This window comes from Canis lupus, chromosome X (genome assembly GCF_011100685.1).
Source record: "Canis lupus familiaris isolate Mischka breed German Shepherd chromosome X, alternate assembly UU_Cfam_GSD_1.0, whole genome shotgun sequence".
Classification (NCBI taxonomy): domain Eukaryota; kingdom Metazoa; phylum Chordata; class Mammalia; order Carnivora; family Canidae; genus Canis; species Canis lupus.
The window spans coordinates 92861879-92878998 of record NC_049260.1 but is presented as its reverse complement, the minus strand read 5'-3'; the positions used below and the strand labels follow the sequence as shown (position 1 = coordinate 92878998).

Here is a 17120-nt window from a genome sequence, read left to right as displayed (position 1 = left end):
CTCTAACAGAGGGTCTTTACTTTTGCGCTGGTGGGTGGGCCTCGGCTTTCAGTTGACTAAGCAGTCTCTCCTGAGTACAACTCCTATAAAGGCACACCTCAACTATGTTCGGACTTTATTCCTTTCATAGAACAATAGTGTGATTAATCTATCATAAATTTAGAGTATGTTATTTCTCTACTGGCTTATGAAAGAAATATTATCCTGCATGCTATTGGCTTGTAAAATTCTCACAGCAAACCTCTTCTAAATAAATTGTTAGCAATGTAAAATTCTCACAGAAAACCTCTTTTTTTAAAGATTTTATTTGTTTATTATTAATGAGAGACACAGAGAGAGAGAAGCAGGCTCCATGCAGGGAGCCCGATGTGGGACTCCATCCCAGGCCTCCAGGATCAGGCCCTGGGCCGAAGGGGGCGCTAAACCGCTGAGCCACCCAGGCTGCCCAGAAAACCTCTTCTAATTAAATTGTTAGCAAAGACAAACTCAGTCTCCGAATATTAATTTGCTTTCCAAAACAAAGTATTACCAAAGTCCCTATACTCAGGGAACTAGTTCCACAGACTTTTTCTTGCTAATCTAAATTTAGATAAAGAAAAGGACGTACCACTCTTTTTTTTTTAGGACGTACCACTCTTGATTCAATATGCCTTCAGGCAGAGACCAAGCAGATTAAAGTTGTAAAAATTGATAATTTATGCCAACTTGTCAGAAGTCCCAGAACCTCAGAGCTTCAGCAGTCCTAGGGAGAGCAATGTCCATCCAGTTAAAATTTATCCTGCCACCTACGACAACTGTTGGAGAATAAAAATTTCTTCCACCTTTCAAGATTCTTCTTGCTGGTCTAAGAATTAAACTAACATGAGACAGATCAAGAGAAGAAAATCAAAACTATGTACCTACAAGGAATCCACATAGAGTATCCAAACACAGTCAGGCAAAACAAAGTGTATATTTCATTCTGTACTAAAGAGAAACAGATATGGGTTAAGAATGTCAAAGGAAAAGAAAGCAATTCACAGGTGGATGAAAAAGAGTAAATATTTGTGAAACTAATGCTTGCTGGTCCATATAAGAACAATGGGACGTGATATGACTTTAAACAAACAGGTCTTGCTAGGTTCCTCCCTATCATACTTAGTTCATATTATACTGTAGTTACCTATGCTGATATTCCTGTCTTGGAACAGGTCCTCTACCTAAATTCTTTTAGGCAATTAAAAAGAAGGTCAAAAGTTCTTCCTGAGCTTTGTATTTCATAAAAATAATCATACTATAACAATTCACAGCGAAAGACTCATTTTAGGGTGGCAAACTTTGAATCCTTATATTTACAAGACCAAGCAAATAGAAATATATAGTCCAACTAATATAGGAAATAACAAGTGTTTGTGAGGATGTAGAGAAAATGAACCCCTCATGTTTTGTTCATGGGAATATAAATTGATGCAACAACTGTGAAAAACAATATGAAGATTCCTCAAAATATTAAAAATACAAATACCAGGGACACCTTGGTGGCTCAGCAGTTGGGCGCCTCCCTTTGGCCCAGGGTGTGATCCTGGAGTCCTGGGATCGAGTCCTGCATCAGGCTCCCTGCATGGAGCTTGCTCCTCTCTCTGCCTGTGTCTCTGCCTCTCTGTGTCTCTCATGAATAAATAAATAAAATCTTTAAAAAATATACAAATACCATATGATCCAATAATTCCACTAGTGGGTATTTACCCAAAGAAAACAAAAACACTAACAACACTAACAAAAAATATATGTACCCTATATGTATTGCAGCATTATTTATAACAGCCAAGAAATGAAAACCACCCAAATATCATGGGATTGTATTATATGTGGGAATATAAAAAAAAAGAACAAATGAAAGGAATAAACTCATAAACAAAGAGAACAAACAGATGGTTGCCAGAAGGGAAGGTGAGGGGATAGTCAAAATACATGAAAGGGATTAAAAATGACCAACTTCCAGTTATAAAATAAATCAGTCATGGAGATGAAAAGTATGCCATGGGGAATACAGTCAATCATACCGTAATAATACATGGTGACAAATGGTGACTATACTTATCGAAGTGAGCACTGAATAATATATAGAATTGTCAAATCATGATGTGGTACACCTGAAACTAATATAACATTGTATGTCAACTGTACCTCCATAACAGATTTTTAAAAAGAAAAAAATGAAATACATGACCTGAGTTAAATTTGAATTCCACATTAAAAATGAACATACTTTTGGCTAAGTATTGTACGGGCAAAAAACTTTTCCCTTTTAGATTTTTCAGCTGCTTTAATAATTAAATTGATAAAAAACAGATTAACAGAAGAAAAACAAATAAACAAAAATATGAGAATCACCAGGAGTGAGGTATTTGAGGCTTGTGTATCATAACAGACTAAGGAGAAGGGGGTAGGGGCCTAGGGCTTCAAGTGTGAAAAAGACAACACACAGGAAGATGAGAAAGACAAATGTTTAATAAATAAATGTTTACCATACCATGCAGATAAGGCTTTCTGATATTAAAAGCCATCTCTATTAATAGAAGTCCTCTTCTTACAGGCCCCATATCAAAATTCTTTTAGGCAAGAAAGCTCTTCCTTTGTCTGGTGGTCTCCAAGTCTTCAGCTCCAAATGATCCACAAGCCAAAGTGACACATTCTGAGGTGGGTTATTCTCCCCTTCAACAAAAAATCTTACCTTTAAGAAGACTTCCAGTGCAAGAAAGAACTGAATAGTTTATAAAAGTTAGACTACAATAATTGCAGCCAGCGAAGCTGAGGGCCAGCCTGACCCCCCGATCCAAATGCAGCAATGTGGCTCAGCCACAACAGGAAGGTACACACAACCCACACAGGGGACAGCCCTGGAGTATATTGATTCTGGTGACCAGGATCCCTCCTGATCACTAAAGGGCACACAGGATGCCTTCCACATAAGGCCACTACTTCTAAGAGCATGAGACACACATAGCTGACTCACTTAATACATAGAAACACAAAGGGTAAGACAAAATGAGAGGACAGAGGAATATGTTCTGAAAGAAAGAACAAGAAAAAGACCTAAGTGAAACAAAGGAAAGCAATTTACCTGACAAAGGGTTCAAAGTAATGGTCATAAAGTCACTCACAGGATTTAAGAGAACAATGGATGAATTCAGTGAGAAATATAACAAAGAGATAGAAAATACATAAAAGAACCATTCAGGGCTGATGAATGCATTAACTTAAGTGAAAAATACACTATAGACGGAATAAGCAGCAAATTAGAGAATAAAGAAGAACAATCAGCGAGCTGGAAGACTGTGTAACAGAAAGCAACCATGAGGAGTAGCAAAAGGAAAATAGAATTTTTAAACATGAGAATAGATTAAGGTACCTTTGTGATAACATGAAGCATAATAGCACTTGCATAATGGAAGTCCCAGGAGAAAAGAGGAAAAGATAGAAAAATAACTTGAAGAAATAATACCTGAAAACTTCCTTAATCTGGGGAAGAAAAGATACATAAGGTCCAGGAAGCACAGACAGCCCCAAATAAGATGAACTCAAGGTGGTCCACAACAAGACACACAATTTTTTTAAAGATTTTTTATTTATTCATTCATGAGAGACACAGAGAGACAGGCAGAAACATAGGCAGAGGGAAAAGCAGGCTCCTCACAGGGAGCCCGATGCGAGATTCGATCCCTGACCCCGGGATCACATCCTGAGCCAAAGGCAAACGCTCAACCACTGAGCCACCCAGGCATCCCAAGACATGCAATTATTAAAATGTCAAAAATTAAGGATACAAAGAAAACCTCAAAGCAGCAAAAGAAAGCAGTTCCACGTAAGGGGAAAACAGTAAGGCTATCAGCTGACTCTTCTTTTCTTTTTTTTTCCAGCTGACTTTTCAATAAAAACTGTGGAGGCCAAGACAATGGGATGATATATTCAAAGTGCAAAGGAAAAAAATCTACAGCCAGAAATGCTCTACTGGCAAGGTTATCATTCAGAATTAAAGGAGAAAGAGTCTCATAAACAAAACGTAAAACAGTTCATCACCACTAAACCAACTATACAAGAAATCTTAAATGGACCTATTTAAGGAGAAAACACAAGGCCATAATTAGAAGTAAGAAAAATTTATTTATTTATTTATTTTGTTTTTTAATTTTATTTATTTACCCATGAGAGACACAGAGAGAAAGGCAGAGACACAGGCAGAGGGAGAAGCAGGCTCCATGCAGGGGAGACTGATGTGGGACTCGATCCTGGTACTCCAGGATCAGGCCCTGAGCCAAACGCAGATGGGCTTAACTGCTGAGCTACCCAGGCATCCCAAAGTAAGAAAATTTCGAAAGGAAAAATTTCACTGTAAAAGCAAACATATAATAAAGATATGAGTTCCATACCTAAATATGTATTTAGGTAGTATAAAGGATTAAAAAAAACAAAAGTAATAAAATCAATTATATCTAAAAACTTAGTCAAGGAATACATAAAATAAAAACATAAAATATGACATCATTCACATAAAACATGCAAGGGGGGAGGGCAGTGGCCTGGGTGGTTTAGGCCAACGTTCTGTTAAGTGTCTGCCTGTGGCCCAGGTCATGGTCCCAGGGTCCTGGGATCTGCTCTGCATTGGGCTCCCTGCTCTACAGGCAACCTGCTTCTCTCTTGCTCTCAAATAATTAAAGTCTTTTTAAAAAATGCAGGGGGGAGAACAAATGTAGTGCTTTTGAAATGTGCTCAAACTTAAGTGACCACCAATTTAATATATATTGCTATACAGTAAGTTATAAATGAACATCATGGTAATCACAAACCAAAACCCTGGGATATTCAATAAATAAAGACAAAGGAATCCAAGCATAACCCTAAAGAAAGTAATTAAACATCAAGGGAACAGTGCAAGAACAGAAAGAAAAGCCAACTATAAAAACAACCAGAAAACAATGAGCGAAATAGCAATAAATATATATGTATCAATAATTACTCTAGGGGGACGCCTGGGTGGCTCAATGGCCAAGCGTCTGCCTTTGGCTCACGGCGTGATCCCAGGGTCTAGGGATTGAGTCCCACATCGGGCTCCCTGCAAGGAGCCTGCTTCTTTCTCTGCCTTTCTCTGTGTCTCTCATGAATAAATTTTTAAAATAATAATAATAATTACTCTAGGGACACCTGGGTGGCTCAGTGGTTGAGCGTCTGCCTTTGGCTCAGAGCATGATCCCAGGGTCCAGGATCAAGTCCTGCATCGGGCGCCCTGCAAGGAGCCTGCTTCTTTCTCTGCCTTTCTCTGTGTCTCTCATGAATAAATAAATTTTTAAAAACTAAAAAAAAAAAAAATTACTCCTAATGTAAATGAAGTTAAATGCTCCAATCAAAAGACATATGGTGAAAAAAAAGACAGGGTGGCTGAACTGATAAAAAAGAAAAACCGGGAACCCTGGGTGGCGCAGCAGTTTAGCGCCTGCCTTTGGCCCAGGGCGCGATCCTGGAGACCCGGGATCGAGTCCCACGTCGGGCTCCCGGTGCATGGAGCCTGCTTCTCCCTCTGCTTATGTCTCTGCCTCTCTCTCTCTCTGTAACTATCATAAATAAATTAAAAAAATTAAAAAAAGAATTTAAAAAAAAAAAAAGAAAAACCAGGGATCCCTGGGTGGCGCAGCGGTTTGGCGCCTGCCTTTGGCCCAGGGCGCGATCCTGGAGACCCGGGATCGAATCCCACGTCAGGCTCCCGGTGCATGGAGCCTGCTTCTCCCTCTGCCTGTGTCTCTGCCTCTCTCTCTCTCTCTCTCTCTCTCTGTGTTAGACTATCATAAATAAATAAAATTAAAAAAAAAAAAAAACCATGACCCATCTATATGCTGTCTACAAGAGACTCACTGCAGACCTCAAGACACATACAAACTGAAAGGGAAAGAATGGAAAAAGATATTCCATGCAAATGGAAGCCAAGAAAGAAAAAAGAAACTCTGAGTAGCAATGATTGTATCAGACAAATTAGATATTAAAGACTATAGCTCAGTATCACTAAGTATCAAGGAAATGCAAATCAAAACCACAATCAGGTATCAACTCACACCTGTCAGAATGGCTTAAATGAAAAACAAAAGAAACAGGTGTTGGCAAGAATGTGGAGCTAAAGGAAGCCCTATGCACTGTTGATGGGAATGCAAACTGGTGCAGCTACTGTGGAAAACAGTAGGACGGTTCCTCAAAAAACTAAAAATACAATTACCATATGATCCAGTAATTCCACTACCAGGTATTTACCCAAAGAATACAAAAATGCTAATTTGAAAAGATATAGGCACCCCTTTATTACACTATTATTTACAGTAGTCAAATTATGAAAGCAGTCCAAGTGTCCATCAATGAATGAATGGATTAAGAAGTGGTATCCAGGTGCTTGGCTGGCTCAGTCAGTAGAGCATGTGACTCTTGATCTCTAGCTCATGAGTTCAAGTCCCACACTAGGCATAGAGAGTCTTTAAAATACATATATATATATATATATATATACACACATATATAAAAATATACATATTTTATACATATTTTTATTTTAATGCACATATTAAAATATACATTTTATATATGTAAGTGGTGTATATATATATAAACATACACACACACAATGTAATATTACTCAGCCATGAGAAAGAATAAAATCTTATCATTTTGCAATAGTATTGATGGATCTAGGGGTATCTAGGTGTCTCAATTGGTTAAGCATCTGACTTCATCTTGGGTCGTGATCCCAGGGTCCTGTTATCAAGCCCTGTAACAGGCTCCCTCCTCAGTGGGGAGCCTGCTTCTCCCGGTCCCACTTCCCCAACTTGTGCTCTCTCTGTCAAATAAATAAGTAAAAGTCTTAAAAAAACAAACAAACAAACAAAAAAATACAAGGGCACCTGGGTGGCTCAATAGTTGAGCATCTGCCTTTATAGCTCAGGTCCTGATTCCTGGGGTCCTGGGATCAAGGACTCCCACATTAGGCTTCCCACAGGATGCCTGCTTCTCCCTCTGCCTATGTCTCTGCCTGTCTCTCTGTGTCCCTCATGAATAAATAAATAAAATCGTTAAAAAAAAACAATATGGATGGATCTAGAGGATGTAATGCTAAATGAACTAAGTCAGGAAGAGGAATACAGGGATGCCTGGGTGGCTCAGTGGTTGAGCGCCTGCCTTCTGCTAGGGGCGTGATCCTGGGGTCTGGGGATCGAGTCCCCTATCAGCTCCCTGCATGGAGCCTGCTTCTCCCTCTACCTGTGTCTCTGGCTTTCTCTCTCTCTGTGTCTCTCATGAATAAATAAATTTTTTTTTTAAAAAAAAGGAAGAGAAAGACAAATATCCTATGATTTCATTCATATGTGGAATTTAAGAAACAAAACAAACCAAAAATGAAAAATAGAGACAAACCAAGAAAACAGACTCTCTCCCCTATTGAGAACAAACTAATGATTATCAGAGGGGAAGCAGGTGGGGGAGATAGGTAAAACAAGTGAAGGGAATTAAGAGTACACTCACCATGAAGAGCATTGAGCAATGTATACAATTGTTGAATCTCTATATTATACACCTGAAACTATACTGGAATTTAAATCAATCAATCAATCAAAGACTGTAATAAGTAAGAAGGGCATTACATATGATAAAAGCATAAATCTAACAGAAAGAAATAACATTTATAAATATCTATACACCTAATATAGGAGCACCTAATTATATAAAGCAAATATTAACAGGCATAAAGGGAGAAATAGACATCCAACAATAATGGAAGACTTATCAATGGACAGATGATTGAGACAGAAAACTGATAATGAAACAGCACCTTTCAATAACACACAAGGCAAGATGGACTTAACAGAGATATACAGAACAATCCACTCAAAAACAGCAGAATTCACATTCTTTTCAAGTGCACATGCAATATTCTCCAGGACAGATCTCGTTAGGCCACAAAACAATTTCAATAAATTTTAGAAGACTGAAGTCATAAGAAGCATCTTCTCTGCCCACAACATTATGAAACTAAAAATCAATTATTAAAAAAAGAACTAGAAAAACAAAACAGACATGCTACTAAATGTGCTATAAAACTAAAAGCTAAACAACATGCTACTAAACAACATATGGGTCAATGAAGAAATCAAAGAGGAAATATAAAAAATAACTGGAGACAAATGAAACTGAAAACAATTCAAAATCTATGGGATACAGCAAAGTGGTTCTAAGAGGGAAGATTATGGCAATACAGGCTTACCTCAAGAAACAGGAAAAATCTCAGTCTAACATAAACATACCTAAAGGAGCTAGTAAAGAAGAGAAAATGAAGCCCAAATTTAGCAGAATCAATGTAATAATGACGAATGGAAACAAATAAAATTATAGACCAAAAACATGATATTAAAGGTCAAAGGAATTAGGAACTGATGCTTTGAAAAGATAAACAAAATTGATAAACCTTTAGTCAAATTAAGACAAAAAAAGAGAGGGCTCAAATACATAAAATCAGAAATGAAAAAGAGGTTACAACTAATACCACAGAAATACAAAAGATTATGAGAATACTATGAAAAATTGTCAGTAAATAGGACAAATTAGGGAGAAATGCATAAATTCCTAGAGATAGACAATATTCCCAAGAACAACCAGGAAGAAACAGAAAATCTTAACATAACAATTAGTATAATGGAATTGAATACGTAATCAAAAAACTCCCGACAAACATAAATCTAGGACCAGGGGTATCTGGCTAACCGTTCAGTCACTATAGCTTGCAACTCCTGATGTTGGGGTAGTGAGTTCAATCCCATGTTGGGTGTGGAGCCTACTTACAATAATAAATAGTCTAATTAATTAATTAATAATAAACCCCCATAAATCCAGGACCAGCTTCACAGGTGAATTCTACCAAACATTTAAAGAAGAATTTTTTAAAAATATTTTATTTATTTATTTGATACAGAGACAAAGAACATGAGTGGAGGAAAGGGGCAGAGAAAGAGGAAAAACACAAAGCAGACTCCCTGCTGAGCAAAGAACCCAACACGGGGCTCGAACCCAGGACCCTGAGATCATGAACTGAGCCGAAGGCAGGCTCTTAACTGACTGAGCCACCCAGGGTAACTTTAAGAAGAATTAATACCTACTTTTCTTGAACTATTCCAAAAATACAGAAGAGGAAAAAATGCCTCCAAATCATTTTACAAGGCTAGCGTTACCCTGATACCAAAATCAGAGAAAGACACTGCAGTGAAAGAAAATTACGAGTCAATATCCCTAATGAGCATACAGGCAAAAATCCCCAACAAAATATTTGCAAAATGAATTCAGCATCACATTAAAAGGACCATTCACTACGATCCAGTGATATTTATTCCAGGGATGCAAGCATGATTCACTATCTGCAAATCAATCACTGAGATACACCACATCAAGAAATGAATGAGAAAAATCATGTGATCATCTCAACGGAAGCAGAAAAAACATTTCATCATATTCAGCATCCATTAATGAGAAGCACTCTCAACAAAGTAGATATAGAAGGAACACACCTCAACACAATAAAGGCCATACATGACAAACAACAACCATTGTACTAATGTCAAAATCTGAGGGTTTTTTTTAAGATCAGGAAGGCAAGGATTCTTTTTATGTAATACATTGCTGGAAGTACTAACCACAGAAATAAGACAAGAAGAATACATAAATGGCATCCAAATGGGTAAAGAAGAAGTAAAACCGTCACTATTTGCAGATGATATAATACTATATATTATATAGTATACTATATATAAAAAACCCTAAAGACCACCAAAAAAACTACTAGAATTAGGGGAACCCTGGGTGGCTCAGCGGTTGGACACCTGCCTTCGGCCCAGGGCGTGATCCTGGAGTCCCGGGATCGAGTCCCACATCGAGCTCCTTACATGGAGCCTGCTTCTCCCTCTGCCTATGTCTCTGCCTCTCTCTGTGTCTCTCATGAATGAATGAATGAATGAAATCTTTAAAAAAAAAAAACCTAAAAAAAACCTACTAGAATTAATAAATTAAGTAAACATGTAAGATACAAAATCAATAAACAAAAAAAAAACAAAATCAATAAACAAATCTGTTGTATTTCTACACAATGACAAAATATCAGAAAGAAAACTAAGAAAACAATCCCATTTACAATTGCACTAGAAAAATTGCTTAGGAATAAATTTAACCAAGGAGGTGAAAGACTTGCAGTCTGAAAACAATAAAACACTGATACAAAAAAAAAAAAATTGAGGGTGCCTAGGTGGCTTAGTGGTTGGGCATCTGTCTTGGGCTCAGGTGGTGATCCCAGGGTCCTGGGATCAAGTGCTGTATCAGGCTCCCCACAGGGAGCCTGCTTCTCCCTCTACCTATGGCTCTGCCAGTCTCTCTGTGTCTTAAATAAATAAATAAATAAATAAATAAATAAATAAATAAATAAATAAATAAATAAAATCTTTTAAAAAATTGAACACAACATTAAAAAATTGATTAGAAGAATTAATATTCTTAAAATGTCCATACTATCCAAATCAATCTACAGATTCAAAGCAGTGCCTATCAGAATACCAACAGTGTTTTTCACAGAATTAGAACAAATGATCTGATCCTAAAATGTGTATGGATCTATGAAAGACCTCAATAGCCAAAGCAATCCCTGAGAAAGAAGAACAAGGCTGCAAGTATCACAGTCCCAGATTATACTACAATGTTATAAAATCAACAGTACATTTGTCCAAAAAATACATAAAGATAGTCAATACACATTAAAAGATGCCCAACATCACTAGTTATCAGGGAAATGGAAATCAAAACAACTTGAGGTATCACCTCACACCAGTCAAAATAGCTAAAATCAAAGTCAAGAAATAATAACTATTGCTGAAGATGTAGAGAAAAAAAAGGAAACTCATGTGCACTGTTTGTGGAAATGTAAATTGGCGTAACCATTGTGGAAAACACTATGAAAATTCCTCAAAAAGTTAAAAATAGAAGGGTACCTGGGTGGCTCAGTTAGTTAAGCAACTGTATTTGGCTCAGGTCATGATACCAGGGTCCTAGAAGCGAGCCCCACAGGGGGCTCCCCGCTGAGCAGGGAGCCTGCTTCTCCCTCTCCCTCTGCCACACTCCCCATGCTTGTATTCTTTCTCTTTCTCTCAAACATATACATAAAATTTAAATTTATTTTAATTTTTAAAAATTAAAAATAAAAATACCATGTGATCCAGTAATTCCACTACCAGGTATACACCCGAAGAATACAAATACAATAATTCGAGAAGATATATGTACCCCTATGTTTACTGCAGGATTATTTACAAACTCAATATATTGAAGCAACCTGTGTGCATTGATAGATGAATTTTTTTAAAAAAAGATGTGAAATATACATTCAATGGAATATCATTCAGCCATTAAAAAGAAAAAAATCTTCCCTTTCACAAAAACATGGATGGACCTAGAGGGTATTATGCTGCATAAGATAAATCAGACAGAGAAAGACAAATACCATATGATGTCACCTGTACATGGATTCTAAAAAACAAAACAAATTCAAAAACAAATAAAAAACAGAAACAGACTCCTAAATACAGAGAAATACTCCTAAATACAGAGAACAAACATATAAAAAACAGAAACAGATTCCTAAATACAGAGAACTCCTAAATACTCCTTCCGCCAGAGGAAAGGGAGGAAGAGATAGAATAGGCAAAATAGGTGAAGGGAATGAAGATGAACAAACTACCAGTTATGGGACGCCTGGGTGGCTCAGCAGTTGAGCGTATGCTTTTGGCCCAGGGCATGATCCTGGAGTCCCAGGATTGAATCCCGCATCGGGCTCCCTGCATGGAGCCTGCTTCTCTCTGCCTGTGTCTCTGCCCCTCTCTCTCTCTGTGTCTCTCATGAATAAATAAATAAAATCTTAAAAAAAAAAAAAGGGACGCCTAAGTGGCTCAGTGGTTAAGCATCTGACTTTGGCTCAGGGCGTGATCCTGGAGTCCTGGGATCAAGTCCCACATCAGGCTCCCTGCATGGGGCCTGATTCTCTCTGCCTGTGTCTCTGCCAGTGTCTCTGCCTCTTTGTGTGTCTCTCATGAATAAATAAATAAAATCTTTTAAAAAAATAAAATAAAAATGAAAAATAAAAAAAAAACTACCAGTTATAAAATAAATGTCACAGGGGCGCCTGGTTGGCTCAGTGGGTTAAGCGCTGGACTTTCGGTTTCAGTGCAGGTTGTGAGATAGAGGCCTGAACCAGCCCTGAACCATACATTGGGCTCTGCATCCAGCAGGGAATCTGCTTAGATTTTCCTCCTCTGCCCCTCCCCCATCACTCTCCCTCTCTCAAATAAATAAATCTTCAAAAAAATAAATATCAGAGAGGAAAGGTATAGCATACAAAATATACTCAATAATATTATATTTTTGAATGGTGACAGTAACTATGCACATGAGCATTGCATAATGCATTATGTAGAGAATTCTCCAATCACTAAATTGTATACTTGAAACTAGTAATATTGTATGCCAGCTATTTCATATTCTCTTTTTTAAGATTGATTGATTGATTGATTGATTGATTGATTTATGATAGAGAGAGAGGCAGAGACACAGGCAGAGGGAGAAGCAGGCTCCATGCGGAGAGCCAGACGTGGGACTCGATCCCGAGACTCCAGGATCGCGCCCTGGGCCAAAGGTAGGCGCTAAACCGCTGAGTCACCCAGGGATCCTCTATGTCAGCTATTTCAATAAGCAAAACGTAAAAAAAAAAAAAAAAATTAATGAAAAAAACTGAATGGCCACAATAGCCAAACTGTGGAAGGAGCTTCGGTGTCCATCGAAAGATGAATGGATAAAGAAGATGTGGTTTATGTATACAATGGAATATTACTCAGCTATTAGAAATGACAAATACCCACCATTTGCTTCAACGTGGATGGAACTGGAGGGTATTATGCTGAGTGAAGTAAGCCAGTCGGAGAAGGACAAACATTATATGTTCTCATTCATTTGGGGAATATAAATAATAGTGAAAGGGAATATAAGGGAAGGGAGAAGAAATGTGTGGGAAATATCAGAAAGGGAGACATAACGTAAAGACTGCTAACTCTGGGAAACGAACTAGGGGTGGTAGAAGGGGAGGAGGGCGGGGGGTGGGAGTGATTGGGTGACGGGCACTGGGGGTTATTCTGTATGTTGGTAAACTGAACACCAATAAAAAAAAACTGAAGATGAAACAAATTAAAAGATAGATATACTATGATTATAGATCAAAAGAATGAATATTATTAAAACTTCTATAATACATAAAGCAACTCACAGGTTGTTTTTCTTTTTTAAGATTTTATTTATTTATTCATGAGAGACACAGAGAGAGGCAGAGAGAGAGGCAGAGACACAGGCAGGGGGAGAAGCAGGCTCCATGGGAGCCCGACGTGGGACTCGATCCCGAGACTCCAGGATCGCGCCCTGGGCCAAAGGCAGGTGCTAAACCGCTGAGTCACCCAGGGATCCTCTATGTCAGCTATTTCAATAAGCAAAACGTAAAAAAAATTTTTAATGAAAAAAACTGAAGATGAAACAAATTAAAAGATATATATACTATGATTATAGATCGAAAGAATGAATATTGTTAAAACTTCTATAATACACAAAGCAACTCACAGGTTGTTTATTTTATTTTATTTTATTTATTTATTCATGAGAGAGACAGAGAGAGGCAGAGAGAGAGGCAGAGACACAGGCAGAAGGAGAAGCAGGCTCCATGCAGCGAGCCCGACGTGGGACTTGATCTCAGGTCTCCAGGATCAGGCCCTGGGCTGAAGGCGGCGCTAAACCGCTAAGCCACCCGGACTGCCCCAACTCACAGGTTTAATTCCATCCCTGCGACCCCTGGGTGGCTCAGTGGTTGAGCAGCTGCCTTCAGCTCCGGGCGTGGTACTGAAGTCTCTGGATCCAGTCCCATATCGGGCTCCCCTCGGGGAGCCTGCTTCTCCCTCTGCCTATGTCTCTGCCTATCTCTCTGTGTCTCTCATGAATAAATAAATAAAACCTTTTTTTAAAATGTCATCTCTATGAAAATACCTATGGTGGGTTTTTTGTTTTGTTTTTCTGTTAAGCTTTATTTTAATTCCAGTGTAGTGACAGACAGTGTTATATTAGTTTCAGGTGTACAATATAACTCAACAATTCCATATAATCACCCAGAGCTCATCAAGACAAACGCACTCCTTAATCCCCATCACCTACTTCATCCATCCATCCATCCACCCATCCTCTGGTAACCATCAATTTGTTCTTTATAGTTAAGAGTCTGTTTCTTGGATTCTCTCTCTCTCTCTCTCTTTTTCCCGTTGCTCATTTGTTTTGCTTCTTAAATTCCACATATGAGTATATAGCATTATAATCCCTAGCACCATCCATGTTGTTGCAAAGGATTTACAGAATTAGAATAAACCTAAAACTTCCTTGGACTACAAAAGAACCAGAATAGCCAAAGTAACCTTAAGAACAAATCTGGAGGTCTCACAATCCAAGATTTCAAACTGCACTACAAAGCAACAGAGAATGGTACTGGCAAAAACACAATAAATCAAGAGAACATAACACCCCAGAAATTAACTGAAGGTTATACGGTCAATTAATCTATGACAAAGGAGACAGGAATTTACAATGGGGAAAAACAGTCTCTTCAATAAATAGTGCTAGGAAAACAAACAACCACATGCAAATGAATGAAACTGGATCAGTTTCTTGCACAACACACAAAAATAAACTGAAAATAAAGACCAAAATGAGGAGTGCCTGGTGCTATAGTCCATTAAGCATCTGACTCTCATCTCAGGTCTTGATCTGTGTTCTAAGAGTTCCAGGCGCTGTGTTGGGCTCTAAGATGGGCATGGAGGCTGCTCAAAAAATAATAATAATAAAGGGGTGCCTGGGTGTCTCAGTTGGTTAAGCATTTGGCTCAGATCAAGATCCCAGGGTCCTAGCATCAAGACCTGCATCTGGCTCCCCGCTCAGAGGAAGCCTGCTTTTCCCTCTTCCTCTGCAGTGCCCCCACCACCACTGGTGCTCCCACACTCACTCTGTCAAATAAATAAATAAAATCTTAAATAATAACAATAAAATAACGATAAAGTCCAAGATGTAATATCTGAAAGCATAAAACTCCTAAAAGAAAACACAGACAGTAAATTTACAGACATCAGCCATAGCGATAATTTTCTGGATATGTCTCCTCGGACATGGGAAATAAAAGCAAAAATAATTAAATGGGGCTATATCAAACTAAAAAGCTTTTGCACAGTAATGGAAATAATCAACAAAACAAAAAGATGACCTCTAGAATTGAAAAAATATTTACAAATTATATATCTGGTAAGGAGTTAATAATCAAAATGTATAATAAATGCATGGAACTCACCACCAAAACAAAAATCTAATCAAAACAGGGCAGAGTACCTAAACAGACATTTTTCGTAAAAAAACAAAACAAAACAAAACAAAAAACAAACAAACAAAAAAACACTACATATGGCCAATTGACACAAGAAAATAAGTTCAACGTCATTAAGTTATCAGGGAATGCACATCAAAACCACAATATCCAGGATGCCTGGGAGGCTCCGCAGTTAAAGCCTCTGCCTTTGGCTCAGGATGTGATCCTAGAGTCCTGGGATCCAGTCCCAGGCAGAGCTCCCTGCAGGGAACCTGCTTCTCCCTCTGCCTGTGTCTCTGCCTCTCTCTGTGTCTCTCTCATGAATAAATAAGTAAAATCTTAGAAAAACAAAAAAACAAAACCACAATATCACCTAACACCAGTCAGAATGCCCAGGGTCGAAAAGAAAAAAAGTAAGTGTTGCACAGGATGTATCGAAAAGGGAACCCTTCTGCAATGTTGGTGGAAACATAAACTGATGCAGCTGCTGTGGGAAACAGTGTGGACAATCCTCAAAAAACTAAAAACACACGTATCATGCAATACAGTAATTCTACTTCTGAGTATTTACCAAACAAAAACAAAAACATGAATATCGAAAAGATGTATTTACCCTTATGTTTATTCCAGCATTATCTACAATAACAAAGATATAGAATCAACCTACACCTCCACCCAAGGAAGACTGGATAAAAAAGATGTGGTATATAGACACAATGGAATATTTTACTTAGCCATACTGAAGAATGAAACCTTACCATTACTGGTAACGAAGATAGATCCAGGAGGTATTATGCTATGTGAAATATCAGAGAAATAAATAATACATGATTTTACTTATAAGTGGAATCTAAACAACAAAGCAACAAAGAACCAGAAAGAGAATAAAAAATGTAGAGAACAAACGAGGTTGCCGAAAGGGAGGGGGGATGGGCAAAATAGCTGAAGAGAATTAAACAGTGCAATTCAAGTAGAAAATAAATACGTCTCCCAAATGCAAAGTATAGCACAGGGAATATAATTAATGAAAAAATAATAACATTCTATGTTAACAGATGGTTAACTACACGTCCATGGTGAGCAATTCCAAATACATATAATTGTCGAATCACTACGTCGTACAACTGAAATTATTAATATACTATTTTAAGTACATTTCAATTAAATTTTTAAAGATAAAAACAAAGAACATAATACATATAAATTAAAATAAAATAATAAATTACATAAAAACAATGATACAATGGAAAATACATTGTAAAAGTAGACAATAATAAACATAAATAATGGGGAAAATACACGATAAAACGAAGTAAAATAAACAAAAATCAAAATTAACTCTATTATAAAAATAAATGATAAAATAAAAATAAACAGGTCTCGTTCTACAATCTGACGCTTAAATTTCACAAATAAAAGAAAAAGCACGAGATCAATCAAGATACATACCAGAAGTGGTTTCAAAAATTGCTATTTCCACGCAAGGATCGTGCAGTCATAGGTGAAGATGGTGCCCCACTGGTCCTGAGAACACACCTCGAGAGGGAGATGCAGGATTGGGGCGAGGGCCCCACAGCTAAGGGCTGAGGCCAACCAGGTCTCTGCAGCCAGGAAGGAGGTGAGTCACGGCGCCGGCTACGCAGAA

The 17120-nt window shown here is 37.8% G+C and overlaps 1 long non-coding RNA gene across 1 annotated transcript in view; it reads right to left on the bottom strand.

Annotated features, from left to right (window-relative positions):
* Positions 1 to 17120, bottom strand: part of LOC106558431 — a 73965-nt gene extending 56845 nt beyond the window's left edge. Inside the window, exon 1 of the long non-coding RNA XR_005386414.1 lies at positions 16925 to 17120. This is a non-coding gene — a long non-coding RNA (uncharacterized LOC106558431). The remainder of the gene's footprint in view (positions 1 to 16924) is intronic.